The sequence below is a fragment of the Pezoporus flaviventris genome, unplaced genomic scaffold, assembly GCF_033815535.1.
Source record: "Pezoporus flaviventris isolate CSIRO_AGI_PZ_B2104156 unplaced genomic scaffold, CSIRO_AGI_Pfla_v1 ptg000002l, whole genome shotgun sequence".
NCBI classification, from domain to species: Eukaryota; Metazoa; Chordata; class Aves; order Psittaciformes; family Psittacidae; genus Pezoporus; species Pezoporus flaviventris.
The window spans coordinates 26776545-26796430 of NW_026892550.1; the positions used below are offsets into that span (position 1 = coordinate 26776545).

Here is a 19886-nt window from a genome sequence, read left to right on the forward strand (position 1 = left end):
GACCGCCGCGCGGGCCCGCCATTGGCTGCGGGTGGCGGCGCCGGGAGGGAGGCGGGGCCGCAACATGGAGGGAGGTTACAAAACACCGCTCCACGCGCGCGCCCCGCACCGGGGCGGGGTTGGCGCCGGGCGGCCGGGGACCGAGTCACGTGGGGTGAGGAGGGGAGGGTCCGTGTGCAGGGGGTGCTGTGCCGCGCGCGGTCCTTCCCGCCCCCAGGCTCGGCGGAGGGGGAGCGAGCGGCGGGGGAAGGAGGGGGGGGGGGCGGGAGTTCGCCGGGTCAGAGGGACGGGGTCCCGGTGGGCTCCCGGGAGCAGTGCCGCTCTGGTGAGGGCGGCTGCCAGGGTCGGGAGTCAGTGGCGCTGCTGGGGCTGGGTGGCGGGCAGGAAGAGGGGGAAGCTGCCCGGCGCGGAGGGGTGGAGCCGCCGGGGCGGGGTTGCGGGTCTCCAGCGGGTCACCGGGGGGGGGGGGGGGCGGGCTGCAGCTGTGCGGCACCGGGGGAGTCGCTGGCGGGTGCTGCGGGGCAGCCCGTGCGTGGACGCCTGCTGTCTGTTTCGCAGCGGCTGGTGCTCGCACTCCAGCCGCCTGGGCTGGCTCCTTGTCTTTCTCTGTTAAAGAGTTTTAATGGAGGACGCGATAAGTTGAAAGTTACGAGGCAGAAGCTCGTTGTCCGTATGATTTGTGTATTTACCCCTCGTCTCGACCGTTTCCAGCACTTTGTGTAGCGTCCCCGTGGGATGGGCTCGGATCCTTTCATTCTGCAAACCCGTATGCATCTGCCGTTACAGCTGGTTGGTTCAGTAAACTCTCTTTTCCGCGAGTGTAAAATAGCAAATCCAGCGCCTCTGGGGAAGTACCAGACTTACTGGACCTAAAATAGTACAGTGCATTTTGGTAGGGAAACGTTTAGGGTTTCCAGATGTATGTCAGCTTAAATGAAAGCTTGAAGTCTCTTGCATGAGTGTTACTATATTTACAGTAGCTTTTTTTTTTTTTTTTTGTTAGAAGCTCTCATAAATCCAAAAATCTCAGGTAAATATACCAGTTCCTCTAAAACCTTCCAGGCAAAGCTTACACATCAGGAAAATTAATTTATGGCCTTATGAAAGGAAAGATTTGTCTTCAGCTATATTTCGCATACAGTGGGCTGGAGGATTATACTGAAGATGCTGTCTGGATTTATGTCTAGGTGGTTTGCCTGAACTCAGCCACCCTATACTGCATCTTTTGTCTTTCCGTTGTCTTTCATGTTCCTAAAGTCGAAGAAATAAAGGTGTTATGATGATTGAAGTATGTGAGAGAACATGGGTATGTTTTAAGCATGGATAAGAAAGGTAATTAATTTCAAAAAGTGAAGTGAGTTAAGTGACAGACTAAGGAAAGATCAAAGTAAGAAATGCCTTTAGTGTGAGCTTGAATGGCAGCAGGATGAGGTAAAGTGCTTTGAATTATTATGAATAGTTTTAATGGGTTATGAATTTTGTTTCAGGTGTCTCAGGTGTGAGTTGGCCCTTCACAAAGTGTAGGGAGATAAGCAGAGAATTTAGATAGAAGTAAAACTGAAAGAAGTACTGTGGACAGTCATTAAAGGGAATGGGAGTTCACTATGCCTTTTAGATTAGGTTACGTGTGGAAATGGAGAAGAAAAATAAACTAGGACAAAGTTCAAGGGCTTGTGGGACTTCCTTCGAACACTGGAGTTAGGATTCTGAGGTTGTCCTTTAGGAGCAATTAAGATCAAGAAGAAATGAAAACCTCTTTCTTTCCACTATTGCCACTTCCAATGATTCCTTTGCAAGTTCATATGTTAGCATTCATACTGACAATTCTAGCAATTTTGTCAGCTGCAGTCAGCTATTTTTCATAATTCCCCATGTATGGGAACAAAGTACTCATGGCATTGCCAGCCTTGGGGGCTTGGATCAAAAGAGTTGATTTTTTTCCCATCTTTTACTTCAAAACAACTAAAAACAGTGAAAGGGAGTTGGAGTAGGATGGATGAGTAGATGAATAGGGAGCCTGACATCTTGCACTGCTCCCACCAGTTGTAGAAATCTTAGTACATTTGTTCAGAGCTTGCACTTTCTGCTAGCAGTACTTACTGTCACAGTAACCCCTCTCTGTCTCCTGATACTTGTGATACATGCTGTTCTCTATTCATAGTCACCCTTACTGTCTTAAGTCTCTCCTGGACACTCAGGGCTTCCGTGCGACAAGGGAAAAAGTAAATTTTTCAGGTTTAGATAGAAAAAAGATTTATTTTTGCCTAAGTTTGTTCTTTGTGGTTGTAGAAAGTTGTTGGAAATTAATTAAAGAAACGGGCTTCAAATTTGATATAAAAATGTGTGTCAGCAGTATGCTGCAAGAATACAGGGAATCCTCTGGCTATCAAGTAATTTTGGAGCCTGGCATACTATGGGTGGGTTCAGGAGGAGAATGTGGAGATTCCAGAGAATTCAAAAGATCCATTGCATAAAATCACTTTTGTGTCGGGAAGTCCCCGAGACATAGATTTCTGGAATATCAGAGATTGTGTTGGGGGAAATCTGATCATTCACCTCATCCTTATTCTCTACACTTTCATTTTTATCATGATTGGAAACAGGGTACTGGGCTGAGTTGGACTTTGTTATTACCCAGTGTGGTCATTCTTACATCTTTAAACTACAGCTGATTTTTAAAAGCTTTGTTTTTTGTTGTATTATTTAACCTTTGGCATATTAAACTGAACAAGAAAAAAACTGATTTTCTAATCTTTCACTGAGTTACTGATAGGATGTGATAGTTATGTAAGAGAGGAAAAGAGAAACATGCGACTTATTACTAGATTAGATAACACACATGGCTCCACCACCACTCCATTAAAAATAGCATGCACACAAAAATCTGGGGTTTTTTGGTTTTATGTTTTTTTTTTTTCCTCGTGTAGGGTCAGAGGAATGATACTTGAAACCAAAATTAAACCATGGCATTGTACTTTTCACATGGGCCATTCGAAGAAACACTTCAGGGATTGTCTTTTCCATTTGCCTACAACTGCTGATGTAAGTCTTGGTCATCCCCATTCAGAAAGGTACCTACAAAGGACTGTGCTTTCAGTACAGTGAGGTAGAAGTACATTGCTTTCTTACAGTTTGTAAGCCATCACTCAGACGTTTCTATAAGCAATTCCTTGTACAGGTAGAGTGTGCAACCCCATTAAACATGACAATAAAATAATAGAATCATAGAATGGTTTGGGTTGGAAGAGACCTTGTAGATCACCTAATTCCACCCTCCTGCCACAGACAGGGACACATTTCCCTAGACCAGGTTACTTGAAGCCACATCCAGTCTGGCCTTGAGCACTTAAAATAGTGGTTTAAGTTGATACTTGACCATATGTGCAATTATGCTGATTTAAGAACTTCAGAAATCGGTAGGAGTAACAAAATGAAGCAAAACTGACCCCAGTTAAAGCAAGGGCAGTGGCAGGTGGTGGACCTAAAATTAGGTATGTTCTGGAAATCTGGATGTGTGCCCCTTTTTTTGCAGTCTTAGTACGTATCCCAAGTGGTTAACCCAAGGAAGGCAGTTACAATCTAAGACAAATGTGGTAATAGCTTTCTGGCTGTTTCCCCCTTATTTCTTTGAAAGTAGCCAGCTAACTAGCTAGCTGTTGTCACTTTTTGCCAAAGTATGTGTAGCAAAGGCAAAATAAAATGGAGAAAGATTAGATTAGGCAAATAAGAGTCATATGCTTTAAAAAAAAAACAATTCCTCAATGGCTTTTGAAGGCCTTAGCTGCTGATGTTTGAGTCACTTCAGCTCTGGCTAGGAATTAATGAATGCTCAGAACCAACTTGGTTTTGTTTTGTTTCAGTTTGTTCTTTGTTGCTAAGTAGACTTCTGGGGCTTCAGTGATATAGTTCTGGCAGGCAAATTTTTAAATGGAAAAACACTCAGCATCACTGCAGGAAAACAAATGCTAACCTTTGTGCAACAGCGTTGGGTAGAAGTTGGCTTTGAGGAGTATTTTTTTTTTCAGGGACAAGAGGCCACAAAGCTGCATTTGCAGCTTGGGCTTGGTGGTTAGGGTGAGCTGAACAGGGCTAGGCTGCTGCTGCTTTCTCTGGCATTTCTGTACAGCACAGCAGTATGGGGTTTAGTGGATCTTAATTCCCTTTGAGAAAATTTGGGTGCTCAGTACTTTTGAAATAAGTCCCTTAGTAAGTTATTTAATTACGCTTAGTAATTATGTATGCACTGGTGAGTATAAGAGCCTCCACCAAACAACTACACATGGGATAAACAGTTAACTACATGTTAGAAAGATAAGTATCTCATTAAAAATAAAAAGGGAGGCAGAACATAATAGGATCTAAAATACTTAACCAGGTAGAGTAAAGACAGAGAGAGAGAGTTTATTGGCTAGATCCAATAAAGGACTTAAGTACCTAAAGCAGGATTTAGGGAGAATTCAGGTCCCTAAGTCAAAAAATGCGATCCAAGAAATCTTGCACAGCTGTTACCTAACTTAGGAGATGCCTAAAATCAGAAGGCTTTTCCCTGATTTTACTTTCTATCTCTGCAGTGTCTAGGATTTTACTTCTGTGCACATTCAGAAGTGCGTTCTGTGCACGTTCTGTGCTAGAGCAGTTTAGCATCTATTTCCCATTCAGCTATTTACAATTCTCAGCTTAAGTGTTAACGGCTCTGTTTTGTCAGGACATGGCAAGCAGACATATTCAGAGAGTCTGAATTTGGCTGCTTGCTTTTAATGTGAAGGATGGGGGCATTGAGTAACCTTTTATTTAACAACCTGTTAGGTTACTGATACAAGAGTTGGAAGATTCAGTTTTGTTCTAAGAATGTTCAAAGGCATCTCCTTCCTCCAAGTAATCCATCTTAAAGAGTGACTGCACGAATTTAAATTGTCTTGGGAGCATGAATTAGAGATGAGGATGTGTCACTCCCTACTAAATGCCCTATTTCTTGGGCTAAATCTCACGCTGCTTCTGTGCCTATGGACTACAGAATTCTTTGCTTCAGTAGCACTTTAACAGGAATGGAGCAGAGCTGTCATTATTTCCAGTAGCCCATTTTCTTCCTGGGTAGGATCACTTTTCTGCCATATGTTGACTTGAATCTTTTTTGTTTAATGGGGATACACAGCAACAATGGGCTGCTATATGCAAGGCGTTTGTTTTCTCGCTACCTTCTGTTATCCTGGCAGTGATATAACAGAATATGGCAAGCCCTGCTCCATGTTTTTTCAACAGAATGGCAGTTGGATCCTGCAGTTAAGAAAGTACTCTGGCCTGTGAATTGTAAGCACCTGTATTGTCTGTGTCTTGGCCTGAGTTAAGTTTCTAAGGAGTTGGCAATAACACTGCTGCATTTTTTGCAGACTAGCATTAAGCAACCATGATGCCTCAGGGCAGTACCAAACTTCTTCATACATACTGTATAGCATATGTGTGTATTTCATGTGGGCTTCTGGATCTTTTGTTGGGAAAGGAAAAACAGAAAACTGAAAAACAGTTTGCAGTCACATAATTTTAGGTGTCCAGTTAACTTGCTTATTTGCTTGTACCAGGTTTGAATGTATTCCCTTCTAAAATTATATATGGTTTTTACAGTATTGGCATGTTTGAATACATATGGGTATGTTTGTATGGATATTGATATCAACTGCCATTGATAAGTGGGGTTTGGTAAATCTGGCAATTATACTTTGAAGTTGTGGAAATACTTTCACTATCCTGGGAACACCAGTAAGTGGAATCACTTACTTCCCTGTTTTCATGTTCACTGTATTTTTTTTCTTTTCCCATATATGATGATATGTAGTTGTTCATTCCAAAAGATACAGCTGAATGTTTCTATGTGTGCAGAGCAACAAACTTGAAAAGTTTTAAACAACCTTCTAAAAGGTTTTATTTTAAATTTCTCCAGTTTAAAAAAGTAATTTAGCTCTGGATATGACATGAGTCATATTTGTCTTTTCTTTAGGAAGAAAACCCTTGGACTGATTGGGCTCCTTCCTTCTGCCATTATTGCCTGGTAGGAGAGTCACATACAATCTGCAGATTTATAAAAATAGCTAAGTATTCAGTGGGATATTTGCTCCTATTAATATATGTTGTAATTATTCAAATAATAATGCATTAGAGTGTGAAATATAAAGTTTAAAGAGATAGCTCTGAATAATTTATTCTTGAAGTTAAAACTTTTAGTGCAGGACTGTAACTGAATAATGAACAAAAAGCAGAATAGCAGCTAAAGAAGCGCTAAAAAGACTTTAATTAAACGAGGACTTTTTTTTTTCCAATGAAAGTTACTCACTAAAAAAGGGGGAAAAAAGCAAGTCAGTCAGTGTTCTTTTCAGTTTATCAGGATGTTTTCCTTCAGCTGAAAGTTGGTGGCTAACAATTGTGTTGCATATACTAATTTTTTTTTTCCTGGGTGTTAATGTATTCACATTAAAGAACAAGCTGACTATTTTTAAAGGAATGTATAGCAAAAGTAAAAGATAATGATTGGCATGTGTTCTCTGTTCTTGGTTGAAGTTTAAAGAACAATTTATTTTGGTATCTGTTTTATATTCACTAATATTTTCTAATATGCTTGCTGATATATATATTCTCTATTATATCGCTTGCTATCAAGTTGGATGTTTTGCATCTACTTATGATCATCTTCTGATATAAATTATATTGAGATGTTTAGTTTTGAATATATTTTGCCATATAGACTTCTTTTAAAATTTGTAATAATTGTCACTGTTCACTCTTATAAAATTTAAGAAAAGGGAGAAACAATTACAGGCATTATACCATATGTGCGTTAAAAGTCTGCATGTGTTGTAAACCCAAATCTTATACCAATGGAGAAGGGAAGAAAGAAAGCTTATTGTGCTTAATATCTAGCCTCTTGCAAAAAAAACGACGTTATTTTCTGTGTAGTCACTAATAAAAGTGGACTTAAATTTAGAGTTTTAGTCAATAAAAATGCATTTTAAGAAACACATAGAAATCAGAAAAGACTTCATGACCTGCTTATAGTGGTAAGTGAATAAAAAAAAAATGATTTGTTACTACTGGACTGGACTTCAGGCTGGAGTGGGGTATCATGCTGTTCACAATCAGTCAGGTACCTTTGCATATAACCAGACAGTATATGTCAGTGCTACTAGTACTAGATAAATCACTGAGTTTCCAGCTAGTTAATGATAAAGTTACTAGTCTTGAAAAATTCAAAAGGAGTTGATATAGCTAAAAATTTGGTTTTACTTACTCTTCTTAGATTGAGTCTTCAGGATCGGAGAAGCAACAGCTCCTTGTCTTAAGCATTTCTCATTCATAGAGTTCCATAGAGTTTTCATGTTTCTTTCTTATATAATGAGCCTTCAGAGATTTTAGAGTCCTAGGCAATTATTTCCCATCAGTGAGAACAGACAATATATGAATTTTCTTCAAAGATTATGAATGTGTAAATGTAGTGTTACGTGAAGAAAGTCTGACCTGAGCAAAAAGTGACTACTTTAAATTTTACCAAGGTGGCAGAAAACATTTATTTAATTAAATAGCCTAATTGGCAACAATTTATCTCTTGGCAACAAGGTGAATGTTACAGTTCCCACTCCTTTCTACTTTGGCTCCTACTTGTTTGCTATTATTTATGTCTGATTTGCTTCTTGAACATTAGTAACATCACATTGTGCTCTATAGGCTGGGGTATGGCAGCCACATCTTTCCAACCTTTTCTGACAAGCGTACTGCAGGAAGTGTGTGCCACTTAGGCCAAAGACAGCAGATGACAGGATTGAATTTGGGGATATTTTTTTTCAGTGGAGCATGGGATCATGCAGGAGAGAAGTAAATGCTCTCAAATTCTTCATTTCAGCCTGATTGTTTAAAGAACACTTAGTGTTTCAGTCTTTCTCCTACCTATCTTTCTCCTTCACCATATTTATACAAGATAAATTAGTATCTGTTCTTTGGCTGTTGTCCACTAACGATCTATATAGAGACAATAAATCACCTCATTTAATTTCACTTCTATTCTTGAAAAAAACCAATAAAACATTATTTTGTGCCTCCAACATACATTGGACATAATTTGTGCGTGCAGTGGTACCAAGTTTTGGTCATATGAGACTAGGCTCATCACACTTTTCTCATAGGTGATTCTGTATCAAGTAGCCCATCCCAAATGGATTCTGTCTCATCTGTTCTGTCCCTTTCATACTACACACAAGCATTACATTTTAAGCATCTTTTTTGGTGATTTTGTCCCTCAACTCCTGATTGTCCAAGAAGGGTTTCACAAGGGCTCAAAGACCGTGATAAGCGCATACATATGAGAGTATTTTTTTTTAATGACATAATGTATTCTATTTATTTTCATATTTCTACCTCCTATCAAAACAATCACAGTTCTTTAAGTGAACAACTTATCCTGCTGTTTTTCAGGAGTGTGCTGGCATGCATTTTTGCTGAGCTGGTACTGGTAGATCAGCCCCATTTCACACACAGTTCGTGTCTGTACTTCTCTGAAGAGTTGAAAACCTAACAAGCTGTTGTCTTTGTTTTCCTTTGTGATGCATTGCAGACCCTTCTTATGACAGACTACTTGGTTTGAGTCCTGGGGTGCTGAGCTGTGGAGAATTTGGTGTCACTGTGTCAGCTTTCATCATTCCTGTAATACTTCAGCCTCCTGTTGGTACTGCTTTAACACCCTGATATCTGGCCATAAATCTAAGCCAAAAGTTAACTGTGTAGACCAGATACAAATATTTATTATTTACTGTAGAAATAGAAAGTGTAACATGTTTTTCTGCATTGTATTTAAACATTTTAAAAAACTCAGATTACTCTCCAAGGTGCTTTTTTGGTACCTGCATTACCTTGATAGAAATGGTGAATGGAATACTCTTGCTGTTTACAGTGCTAATGCTAGTGGGTAACAGACTTCCATAATTCTGGAGTTCTGCAACAACATTAACAAAATTAATGGTCAGTAATTGATTCCAGGCTTAAAAGCAGATTATACCATTGTAAGGCTGATTCATATTTTAGACAGACTACCTAAGTAAACTGTTACAGTTAAGTAAACAGTACATCAGAATGGAAGGTTTCCTAATAAGCTATGCGCTGACCGCTTACAGCGTATCGGAGTCCACGTGTCAAGAATGATGAAATGTGAGCAAAGATGGTGGCTGCCTGTAGTCTAATTTATCCAAATGGCTTTCTCTTTGAGAAAGGCTTACGCTCTTAAGAGGAATGTTGAGTATTTGAAGAGGGAAATTTAGGTAGAATCAATAATTATTGGGAAAGAACTGGAAGCAAAAGGGAAGGTAGTTCATTTATCTTTTCCTGCAGACTGCAAAGCTCTGATTATATTCACACTAACGGGACCGAGCTGTCTCTCTTCTCATGAGCTTGCCTGTTTCCGGGTGTTATAATGCAGGCAAGTCATGGATGCGCTACTTTCTGATGTCACTTAAAGCAAAATACAGGTTGTGTTCAGATTGTACTATAGCTCTGATTTCTCTGTGTCCACAGTGTTTTGGGAGCACAGTGGTAATTGGAAAGAACCTCTGATCCTTCATTTGCTGCCTCAAACAGAAGAATATGAAAGCTAATGTGTCAGTATATCTAATGCAAATCTTCTGTCTTGGTACTGCTTCATTTTGAGACAATGACTACCTTTCTGTAGATCTCAATAGAAACGCATAATGCTTTTATTCATTCTTACTGCAAATAACAATTTCTCCCCAGAATGACTGTTTTAAGAAATCTTGCTTTAAAATAAAATAATCATTTTAAGGTGGTTTACGTAAGAAATAACCATGCCTATAGAATGATTGATTATTGTTTTTAAATAAGCACTTGGCAATGTCATTGTCTTGTGTGTTATAGTCAGCTGTATTTTTTGAAAAATTCAGTTTTCAGAATACTGGGCTTTACCTTAGATTTCACTATTGTTTCCACTGCATACTTCATTTCTATAGTTCTGTCATTAAAATATATAGATGAAAATATCTGTATGTACCTGTAAGCAAAGCATTTACAAGCTTTTCAAAAACAGTTTGTGTTAACTTCTTAAGTCTTGGTGCTTTAGGAAATAAAAATTAAGTAGAGTTTTAAATTGAGAGTAGTAAGTGCTATTAAATGTAAAACAAAATAGAAACAGTGCATTTCCCCTGCTTGTAGTTCCCTCTGTAACAGTGGTACAGTGTGCTTTTCAGCCTTCCAAAATCTTCAGTAGTTATCATGTCTGAGATTGGTGTGCGGTGTGTTGTGCAGGTCGTTTTAGGAAGGCTGCATTTCTAAACAACCCAGTTAATTCTATGATTCTATGTTGTTTTCCTGTAGACTTGGCTTTTTGAAGGAATAGAAATTTCAGCTCCTGCTTAACTTATTAAATGTGCCGAGTTGGAGCGATACATTCAGCATTTAATAAACTAGTTGGGAGCAATGTTTCAGATGAGATGGAGAAGCCAAGATACCAGTTTGAAATTTTGTTTTGTTTTCCCACTAGAAAATTGGCAGTTAACTGCAATATTTGTCAAAAAATCTTTCAAGCAAGAAACTGAAGTCAGCTCTAGTTGCACAAAAGTAATGATCTAAGATTTTAAACAATTTTCTAATTACTTTCCGTGATACATAATGCATCCCAGGAGCAATAGATTTAAGAGAGCTTCACTTTTAGGAAAGTGAAGATAAAGACAAAAATAGAGATTGTTGCCAACCTTTCAAATAATTATTTAGAAGTAGAAGTTTGGTAGTACAGTCTTAAAAACCGCAGTTTTTTATTGAAGAGATCCAGTTTTCAGCTGAACAGTGTAGTTATTGGAATCAACAAAACCAATAAACTATGTTTTAGTAAGAGGAAGCAACAGATTCAGTTTTAAACTGTTTTAATTCCACTATGCATAACTGTAAAGAATATTAATAAATAACTTCAACTTTAATTATTATTGGGTTTGGTTGGTTGTTTTTGTTGATTTTTTTTTTTTTTTTTTTTTTTTTGGTCGGAGTTTGAGTTTCATGAGTACCACAGGATGGTTTCCATGCTTGATCTGCATAATCCCAACAGAAGGCAGCTGAGTTCTGGGTCACCAAAGCTTCATTCATATTAGAGATTGTGGGTGTTTCAGGCACTGGGAAAGAATATGGGCTCCCTTATGTTCACACGGAAAAGTGTTCCTGCGGTTATACTTGTTTTTAAGAGACTGACTTTTGTCATACTCCATCCTTGGTGGCCACCAGTTGCGTTGCATCACAGCAGAATGGGTCAAGGTAGCAGTAGGGCTCCCTGTGCACTGTTCTGTTTCTTTTCCTCAACAGTTGTACCTACACAAGTGCTAGATCAGTGAATGCCCAGCGTAGCCATAAACTACCAGTTGGTTTTGCGATAGAGAAATTACCGCTGAAGTCTGTTTTTGGGCATAGGCAAAGGAGCTGAATACCAAGGGTGTTAGGCTGCTGGGAGCAGTCATTGTCTGTTCCATTTGTGCTAGAGCTGCAGCACTGTATGCAGTCTATGGTCCCTTCTTCTTGCTGTTTTGCTGACATTAAGGGAGGAAAGAGCTGGAAATCACAGAATGGTAGTTCCTACGGAGTTGGCAGTGGCTCTTCCCAGCCATTAATTTCATGCTCTCCTTTTCCTCCTACTTTATGAATCATGGCACTACAGAAGTAAAACTTGTTTTCTGAGAATTTGCTTTGACTTTCTAGGCACAGCTCATTTCATCACCCACCCTCCACCCCTTTTGTATGACAGGCCCTTTCTGGATTCTGGAACCTCAAACAGTATAGAAGTGTTATGAGACAGATCTGTTTTTTAGGGAAAAACTGCTTGCAGGAGTAATAGTAGGAAGTGCTTATGTAGGAGTATGGTGGGAATTTAAATTTTCTTTGGCACAGTAGTGATTGACAGTGAATGATGTTTTGAGTGATCTTTTGTACAGCTGAAGTGGAGTTACACTGGTGGTTTTGCAAATGTGGGTATTTCCAAATGTTCCCCCAGTATGTGTACAACTACAAGGTTGACACCACTGCAAAGAAGTGACAGAACAAGAGGCAGTGGGTATGAACTGAAATACTTTAAAAATAAGACAAAATATTTTTATTGCAAGGTGGTCAAACTCTGGAACAGGTTGCCCAGAGAATTTGTGGAGTCTTCATCCTTGAAAACATAAAAAACCTGAGTGGATATGGCCTGATAAACCTTCTCTACTTTATCCTCCTTTGAGCAGAGGGTAGACCAAATACCTCCTGTGGTCCCATACAGTCTCTGTTATTCTATTGTAAGAAAAGCATGCAGTAATCCTTTTTCAAGTGAAGTGGTAATTCCCTGGGGTATTGTTCTGGCTTCCCACAATTAGTGGTTCAGAAACTTCCTAATACATTCTGTTGTCACTTTGCAACCTTTAGTTATTAAAGAGGATGCAGGTGTAAATTACACATGCAAAAAACCAGACACCAGAATCATTGTTAATGAGTAGCTCCAGTTGTATAGTCACTAGTGAGAAACATTTTGAGTAATAATGAGATAGATTTTGGTTTCTTTGAAGTCTGTAGTTAAAACTTTTATTGACTTCACGGAGCTAGGGATTTGATCCGTTACATTTTCTGTCTGACGTGTAAACTGACATGTATCTGACAGCAACCAGAGTGAATTGATTAGTTAATATATTCAAATAGTCTATAAAACCAAAATCTGTGATAGTAGGAAGTTCAGGTTACTTCTGCCTCCAACCATCAAACAGCCATCTCTGGTCTGCTCTTTGCACAGCCTCGTAATTGCTGTGCATCAGCTATATGCTTTACTTGCATGATCATCTCACAGGAAAGAATTGCTGGGAAGCTTAATTTTTTCTGTAGAAAGGTTTTTAAATGTGTAGAAGCAGCCTGGGAGTGCACAGTTGAGGAATGGGCCCTTTTATATGACAAGCCACACTTTGTGCTTTGCTGTGCAAAGAAGTCTCTTAGACTTCTGACGTTTTAAAGTGGGAACTATCCTCCTGTTTGATAAATGAAATTGTTTTCTAAAGCAAGCATTTAAGTAATAGAATAAACAATTTTTCCCACTAAAGGGATAGTTTCAGGAAAAGAGGATTAAAATTCTTGGGAAATCAGTGAGGCAGTTACAAGTGTCAGGTGATTATGTGGCCTTATGTAAGGGCAGCATTTGGTGTCTAGCCAAGTATTTCTAAAACTTATAGAGGAAACTTCTGTTCACATTTCACAGAATCAACCAGGTTGGAAAACACCTTTAAGATCACCAAGTTCAAACACCAGTCCAGGACCGCCAAGACCACCACTAAGTCATGTCACTAAGGGCCTCATCTACACGGTTTTTGAACACTTCCGGGGTGGTGACTCCGTCACTTCTCTGTTCCAATGCCTGACCACCCTCTCTATAAGGAACTTTTTCTTAATATCCAATCTACACTTCCCCCAGCATAACTTGAGGCCATTTCCTCTAGTCCTGTCACTTGTTACTTGGGAGAAGAGACTGACACCCACCTAGCTACAACCTCCTTTCAGGTAGATGTAGAGAGCTGCAGGGAGCTGTAGAGAGCGATTTAGGCCATCATAAATCTGAAAGCACTTAAAAAAGAGCAGTGTTTCCTGCTGTATTAGAGTTGATGGTTTTTGATTTGTTGGTTTGTTTTTGTGAAAAAAAGTCTGTATCTAAATAAATTTGTTTACTACAGGGAATTCCTGAAGGGGATTGTGTGGTTAAAACAGGGGCTTGCGAGAACTAGATTTTATTCCTGCCTTTCTTGCATATCTGCTGTAGTGTATAGCACAAGCCACTGTATGCGGCTCCATTTATCTTAACCAGTTTCTGTCTTAACCATCGCAAATGTATTGTTTTTGTGAAAAAAAGTCTGTATCTAAATAAATTTGTTTACTACAGGGAATTCCTGAAGGGGATTGTGTGGTTAAAACAGGGCCTTGCGAGAACTAGATTTTATTCCTGCCTTTCTTGCATATCTGCTGTAGTGTATAGCACAAGCCACTGTATGCGGCTCCATTTATCTTAACCAGTTTCTGTCTTAACCATGGCAAATGTATTGTCTTTGTGTATATCGTATATTCAGACAGTGTAGGGTGGGGTTGATAGGTACATTATCTATTTGTTGAATGGCAGTGTACTGAAATAATTTGTTCCTTACTGTTTTTGTTTCATGGAGAAAAACTAGTTGGAACTAACTAGAAGAAAATAAGTTAAAGGGTTTTTTTAAATTTTACTCCCATTTAGTCTAAATGGCAGTAGGTGGTAATAAGCTGCTTCTGAAGTGAACCCATCTTAACTCATTTATCTGTGGTGTTTGGTAGGTTTTTTCATGTGTAGTAATCTTTCAAAGACTGAGTTATTTTGCTGTTTTTTTTTCTGAGATTGAGCCCAGAATGCAAATTGTGTTCCATTCTGTTATTTTTCTTGCACATCCACTCTTTTTTATCTGATTAGTTTTTGTGCAGATTATATCACATTACTTTTTCCCTTCAGGCTTGAAATATCTTTAAACTTGGTGAGAGGCATAATACCATTGAATAATTCTCTTTGACTCATGCAAATCTTCATGTATTTAGACTTAGAAAAACAAGATCTTATGTTGGTAGAACATTGCTTGAAGTGCTGAAGATGACTGGCTAAAATCTGGTAGGTACTAATTAGGTAGGATTTGTCATTCTGTCAGTCAGTCTTGCAGATTTTTGTGATCACATACTGAACATACACAAAGCAACAGAGTAGATGCAGTGAGCTCAAGAAATGTCTTCTGAATGATCCTTCTTTCTAAAGAAATTTATGATGTTCAAACAGAAGCATAAAATGTTTCTAGATGACAGCAGAATCAAAGATGTAACAGAGACCTCAATGAAGTCAGAATAGGCATAAATGTATTTGGAAATATGTTAGTTTTTACTGAAAGTGCAAATCTGGACATCAGGAAAGTCCTGGAATGCCCATCAGGCTGTATTCTCTGTCCCCACTAGGCTTTTAGCACTGTAGTTGTTCACCAGGCATTATCAGATGAATCATCAGGAAAACCAAACAAGAAACCTTTACTTGAGAGAGAGACTATAGAACATGAACCTTTGCTTAGCCAATCCAACTGCCACCTGTATGTTTTTCTGACATTATCATATATTTTTGTGCCAGATAAGTGAACTGTTTTCACCATGCAAATACTGTCTACTCCAGCACATATTGCATGCAAACTACCAAGCACAAATTTGGACATCCAACAAGTTCTGGTTAGAAAACTAGTGGCAAAACAAGTGTAGGCCTGTGAGAAATGATAGGGTCATCCAAACTTCACAGCTTTCCAGGAGCTTTTAAAATGCAGCTGTGTCCATCACTGTCAAATTAGTAAATATGTATTGACAACAGTTGACTCAGTTACAGAGAGAGTTACAAGCTGAAAATGTATAACAAAGAATGATGGCAAATAGGAAGATGGCATGCAAGAGCATTTCAATGCAGAATTGGAAGAGAATAAAAAGAAGAATTGAGATGGTAAGGTATTCTCTAATGCTTTTTAGAAACATTACAGTACATCTAATCTGGTTTCACTAAGGAAAATAACATTATTTGTTTATAGCCTATTTAAGTAATATGAATATGTATTCTATACTTGTAGTAAGAACTCATTTAATCAATACCTAATCTTTATAAACCAAACTTTTTTTTTCTTTTTTTCATTATAAAATAGTTATAGCTAAACTATCCCTCAGAGAAGGTTTTCATATTAGCAAAGCCTTGAGATCTGTATGCTAAAAGAACGTTCACTAGCTCAGATGTAGCAACTTTAAGATCTTAAATTTTGGCTCATTGAGTGGTGTTTCTTTGTGCAGTCTGTCTTCCCATACAATAAAGCCTACTCACAGATTTCTCAAAGCCTCTGTGCAAATCCACAATTTCTGGCAGCCCATGTTTATGCCATGATAATGTGATTTCAGGGGAATAATATTGGTAATGGACCGATGGTTTCATCGATGGGGTAAAGCTCTGTGGAAAGAGAAAAGTCTACTCTTCAAAACCTCATTAAAACTTACAAAAGTTGTTAGGCCAAGAATCTCTGTCTCATCTGAAGAATACTGGTTTTAAATACTATTTCAGTAGAAATATCACACTGTTTGAGTAGAGAATCGGAGATTATGTAATGAATTACTTATGTCACTTCCTGCTGCACCTGAGATTTACATGCCAACTGCTTTAGTTGGGTATGTGATCAACTCTTTCACAATGGGAAAAATAAATAAGGAAACAAGATTACAAGATGTAAATTTAAAATGTACAAAAAAATTTGAACAACTTGAATAAAATTTGGAATGTTTGACCTTTATAACAAATAAAGCTAGCACAATGAATGTTTTGGTATCTCAGCCTCATAATGCAGTGTTTTGCATCTTGAAGGGGAGACACTTTTTTTAAGCATTTCCTGGTACTATCTGCCAAACTCTGTTAAATGATTTACTGAGTGGTTTTGGGGCTTGGTTATTGTTCAGTTCTTCAGTGTTAATATATCACTCTTTCATCTGTAATGAAAGTACCAGGAAAATTATTTCTCCTGGTATTTTCTTGGAAGTGGTGATAATTTTTGTGTATGTGTGTCATGACATTTGAATTCCATGATGGTTATTTAAATGTGTTTAATTTTTTTAAAGATCTTTAATCTTTCTCATATCATTTCTTTGCTTATCTTTCATAAGAAACTAATATTTCCAGTGTTTCTCTGTGTCATTCTTTGCCCTATTAAGTACCTCAGTAGCTTTCCCTTGCCAGCAGGGAATTACATTTTTCTTTCAAATTGTCCAGTTTTTAAAAAGAAAGTAAACTGGGATCAGTTTGTACCAACCTTGATTTATTCTTTCAAACCTGAACAAATAATTCCATACCCTAAATTTCTCTTTTTTTTCCAACACTTTATCAGATGATCTTGTAGAAGATACTTGTCCCACAAACCGTATCTTACTTTCCTGTTGAGTGATCTGCATTCACCAAGGCTAAAATACAGCAGAAGGAATGCATCTAGAAGAACTAGTGATTTTGTAACAGTTCATTCTGATTCTTCATTAAACCTGGGAGATGAGTGGGAGCTCACCCCCAGTAACTCTGCTATACAGTCGTGGAGGACAGAACAGGTATTCTTTAGGCCCTGCAGTCCCTCTCTCTGCAATGCAAGGCTGTGCTCTACACTGAGTTGGAGTTCAGCTTCTGAGCTTTAAATGTTCCAGGATGAGAGTTGCAATTGGTTTCCTTAGCAAAAGTCCAGACATGTATGACATTTATTCTTGTTCTTCAGACCAAGAATTACCTACCTTATTTTTATTGAATTCTCCTAGTTATCTTCCTGCCTGCAATCCAGAATGTTATCTCTGCAAGCATGTATGACCCTGCTAGTTGTTGCTTAGCCAGTTGCCTTCTGGCAGTGTAGTTGATGTCAAGGAAAGTCAAAGGGAAAAGCATATTTCATTAGTTACTGTTGGTTTTGCAAGTCATTTTCTGACGTAATTTTTGGTGAATTTTTTTTTCAAAACAGAAACTTTTTGTAAGGCATGAAAAGGCAGCAGTAAGAATACACATTTTTAGTTCGTTGTAAGTTCTCCAAAATGTCTACCGTGTTGTTGACTCAGAGGAGCTTTCAGAGTAGGAGAACTGGATCTCGGCCACCTTTCTTACATAAGAAAATTCTTTAAAAAAATAAGAGCTTTGTTGCTCTTCAGTCCTCTGACTGCCTAGATTATCCTCACGGTAACCTCTGTAACCATTGATTAAGAAGTGCTACACAGAAGAAAGTCTACCCGTTAAAATGAAGCTGAGTTTACTTGTGCCTGAGATTAAAAATGTGGCTGATGACTTTCAGACCAGAATAGTGCATTGCGTTACAGCCCTGAGATGTTTGATACACAAAAGTAAACCAAAGCAAAACAAAACAAATACATAAATAAAGAAACCTTGAAATTCAGATTAATTTATGATACATTTTGTTAATTCATCAGAAAACAATGTTATTCTTTTTTAACTTGATGAGCACATGGGTCTGTTTATCACATGCCTGTGTAAGTGTCTTTGCAGATGTTTTCTCTTTGTTGAAAATACTTTTTCTCCCCTCAGGGCATGCTACACTAATAAATTAAACTTGCCTATTACAGAAGACACTTAGAACACTCAGGCAGGCATAGCACTGGCATAACTTTTTAGTATCAATTTTAAGAACTATTTACAGATTATTTTAGTATATGCTTATATATTTTATCTAACAAAACTTTTTGATATAAATTTTAAGATCCATTTGCACATTCAGCAGTTTGTTGATGCTGTGTCTGGTTTATAAGAAATGGTCATCTAATTTCATTGGTAGTGATATCTGATAATACAATAACTACAATAAGTTTCACTGACAGTTAAATGATCTGGGTCCTTTAAGATAATTTTTTAATCCTATTTACTAATTAGTTGTCTACCCTATTCGTACTTCCCATATCTGCAGTTCCCTTTGCTTTCATATTGTGGTTCAGATTTACAGTTGCTGTCTAATGTCATATGTAATTTTATCAATGTTACCTCAACAAACCTGTCTGTTAATGACTAGACAATTTCTTCAACAGACAGAATAAACACAATCACAAAGCAATATCTGAAGAGGCTTTATATAACTTTAAAGAGGGAAAGATGAATGAAAAATCAGGAGTTACTGTGTAGTTTAGGAAAAAAAAATTAAATTACAATATACTCTGGTATACTCCCATTTATTTTACATTTTAACCTGAGGGAGTTCATTATTACTGTCTTTTACAATGAAATACTGAGTTCACTTGGAACTTAACAATTGGTGATGAATAATAATAGCTTTCATTTGCATGCCCTGTTTAAGTGTGGTACCTGCTGCCTTCTCAGCAGCAATTAAATGTTCCTTTTTGGTTTTTAAAGTTAGAATGTTCAAATCTGGTGGCCCTGCTGACTAAGCTCATAACCAGGGAGTTAAATATTACAAATGTAGAATGCCTTTGCTTTCCAGTCAAGGTTGGCCTGTACTGATGCTTACAACGTTAAGCAGTTGTCACGTTCTTTAAATATAGCTATCTTGCCTGGGCATAAGAAACATTCAGCACAGTTTGGGTACACTGTGGGCTCTTTCTAAAGAAGAGTTCTTGGCATAGTTTGTAGGACACACGGTTCCCTCATTAGAAAAAGTGTAGGGAAATTAGGTACAAAACCACAAGAGGTGATGGAGCTGTAAAATTAACTTTTTATTTTGTGGTATCATCTGTGAAATCCTTCCTAATGTGATACAGGGTGGACGTGATGTAAAAACACAGTGTAAAAGCACCCAGGGCTGTACAGAACCATAACAGGAGTCCTGACAGGGCGGTGTTCTAGCACTCCCTTGTATAGTGGCCAAGGACATAGATGCCCTTTACAAAGAAATAACCCAAGGTAGTGCTATGTCATCGTGCAACATTCAGTTCAGACAGATGGCTGACTGATCTGAGTCAGTCACCAACAGAAGAAAAACAAGGAATGCTGGGGATGGGTTTAGTTGTGGTAGGTTCTTAGTGTTCATGCAACACTAACATGCATCATACACTGTGAAGGAGTGGAATGCAGTGGTTCTGCTGAGAGGATGTATTTTTGTTGGATTAGCCTGTGCTAATGCTGAGTGTGTTTTTCCCCATTTTAATCATGCCCCTATAGAGTCTCTCTTAGGTGAGCCATATTCCAACCTTACAGCTGTGGGCTGTGACTTGAGCACTTTTCACATGTGGAAATGGTTCACTTTCTGTATCTATAGTAACTAACTACTGGCATTTTCACTAAGTACTCTGCATAGGCTGAGGGTGTATGTTCTATTATTATGTGCTTTATAACTTACGCCAGA

At 38.3% G+C, this 19886-nt stretch overlaps 1 protein-coding gene across 1 annotated transcript in view; it reads left to right on the forward strand.

Moving 5' to 3' along the window:
* The first annotated feature begins 63 nt into the window (after window positions 1-63).
* TRMT9B (tRNA methyltransferase 9B (putative)) overlaps window positions 64-19886 on the forward strand; it is a 109353-nt gene continuing 89530 nt past the window's right edge. The window contains exons 1-2 of the mRNA XM_061472870.1: window positions 64-154; window positions 5993-6043. The gene's annotated coding sequence lies outside the window, so the exon portion shown is untranslated. The remainder of the gene's footprint in view (window positions 155-5992; window positions 6044-19886) is intronic.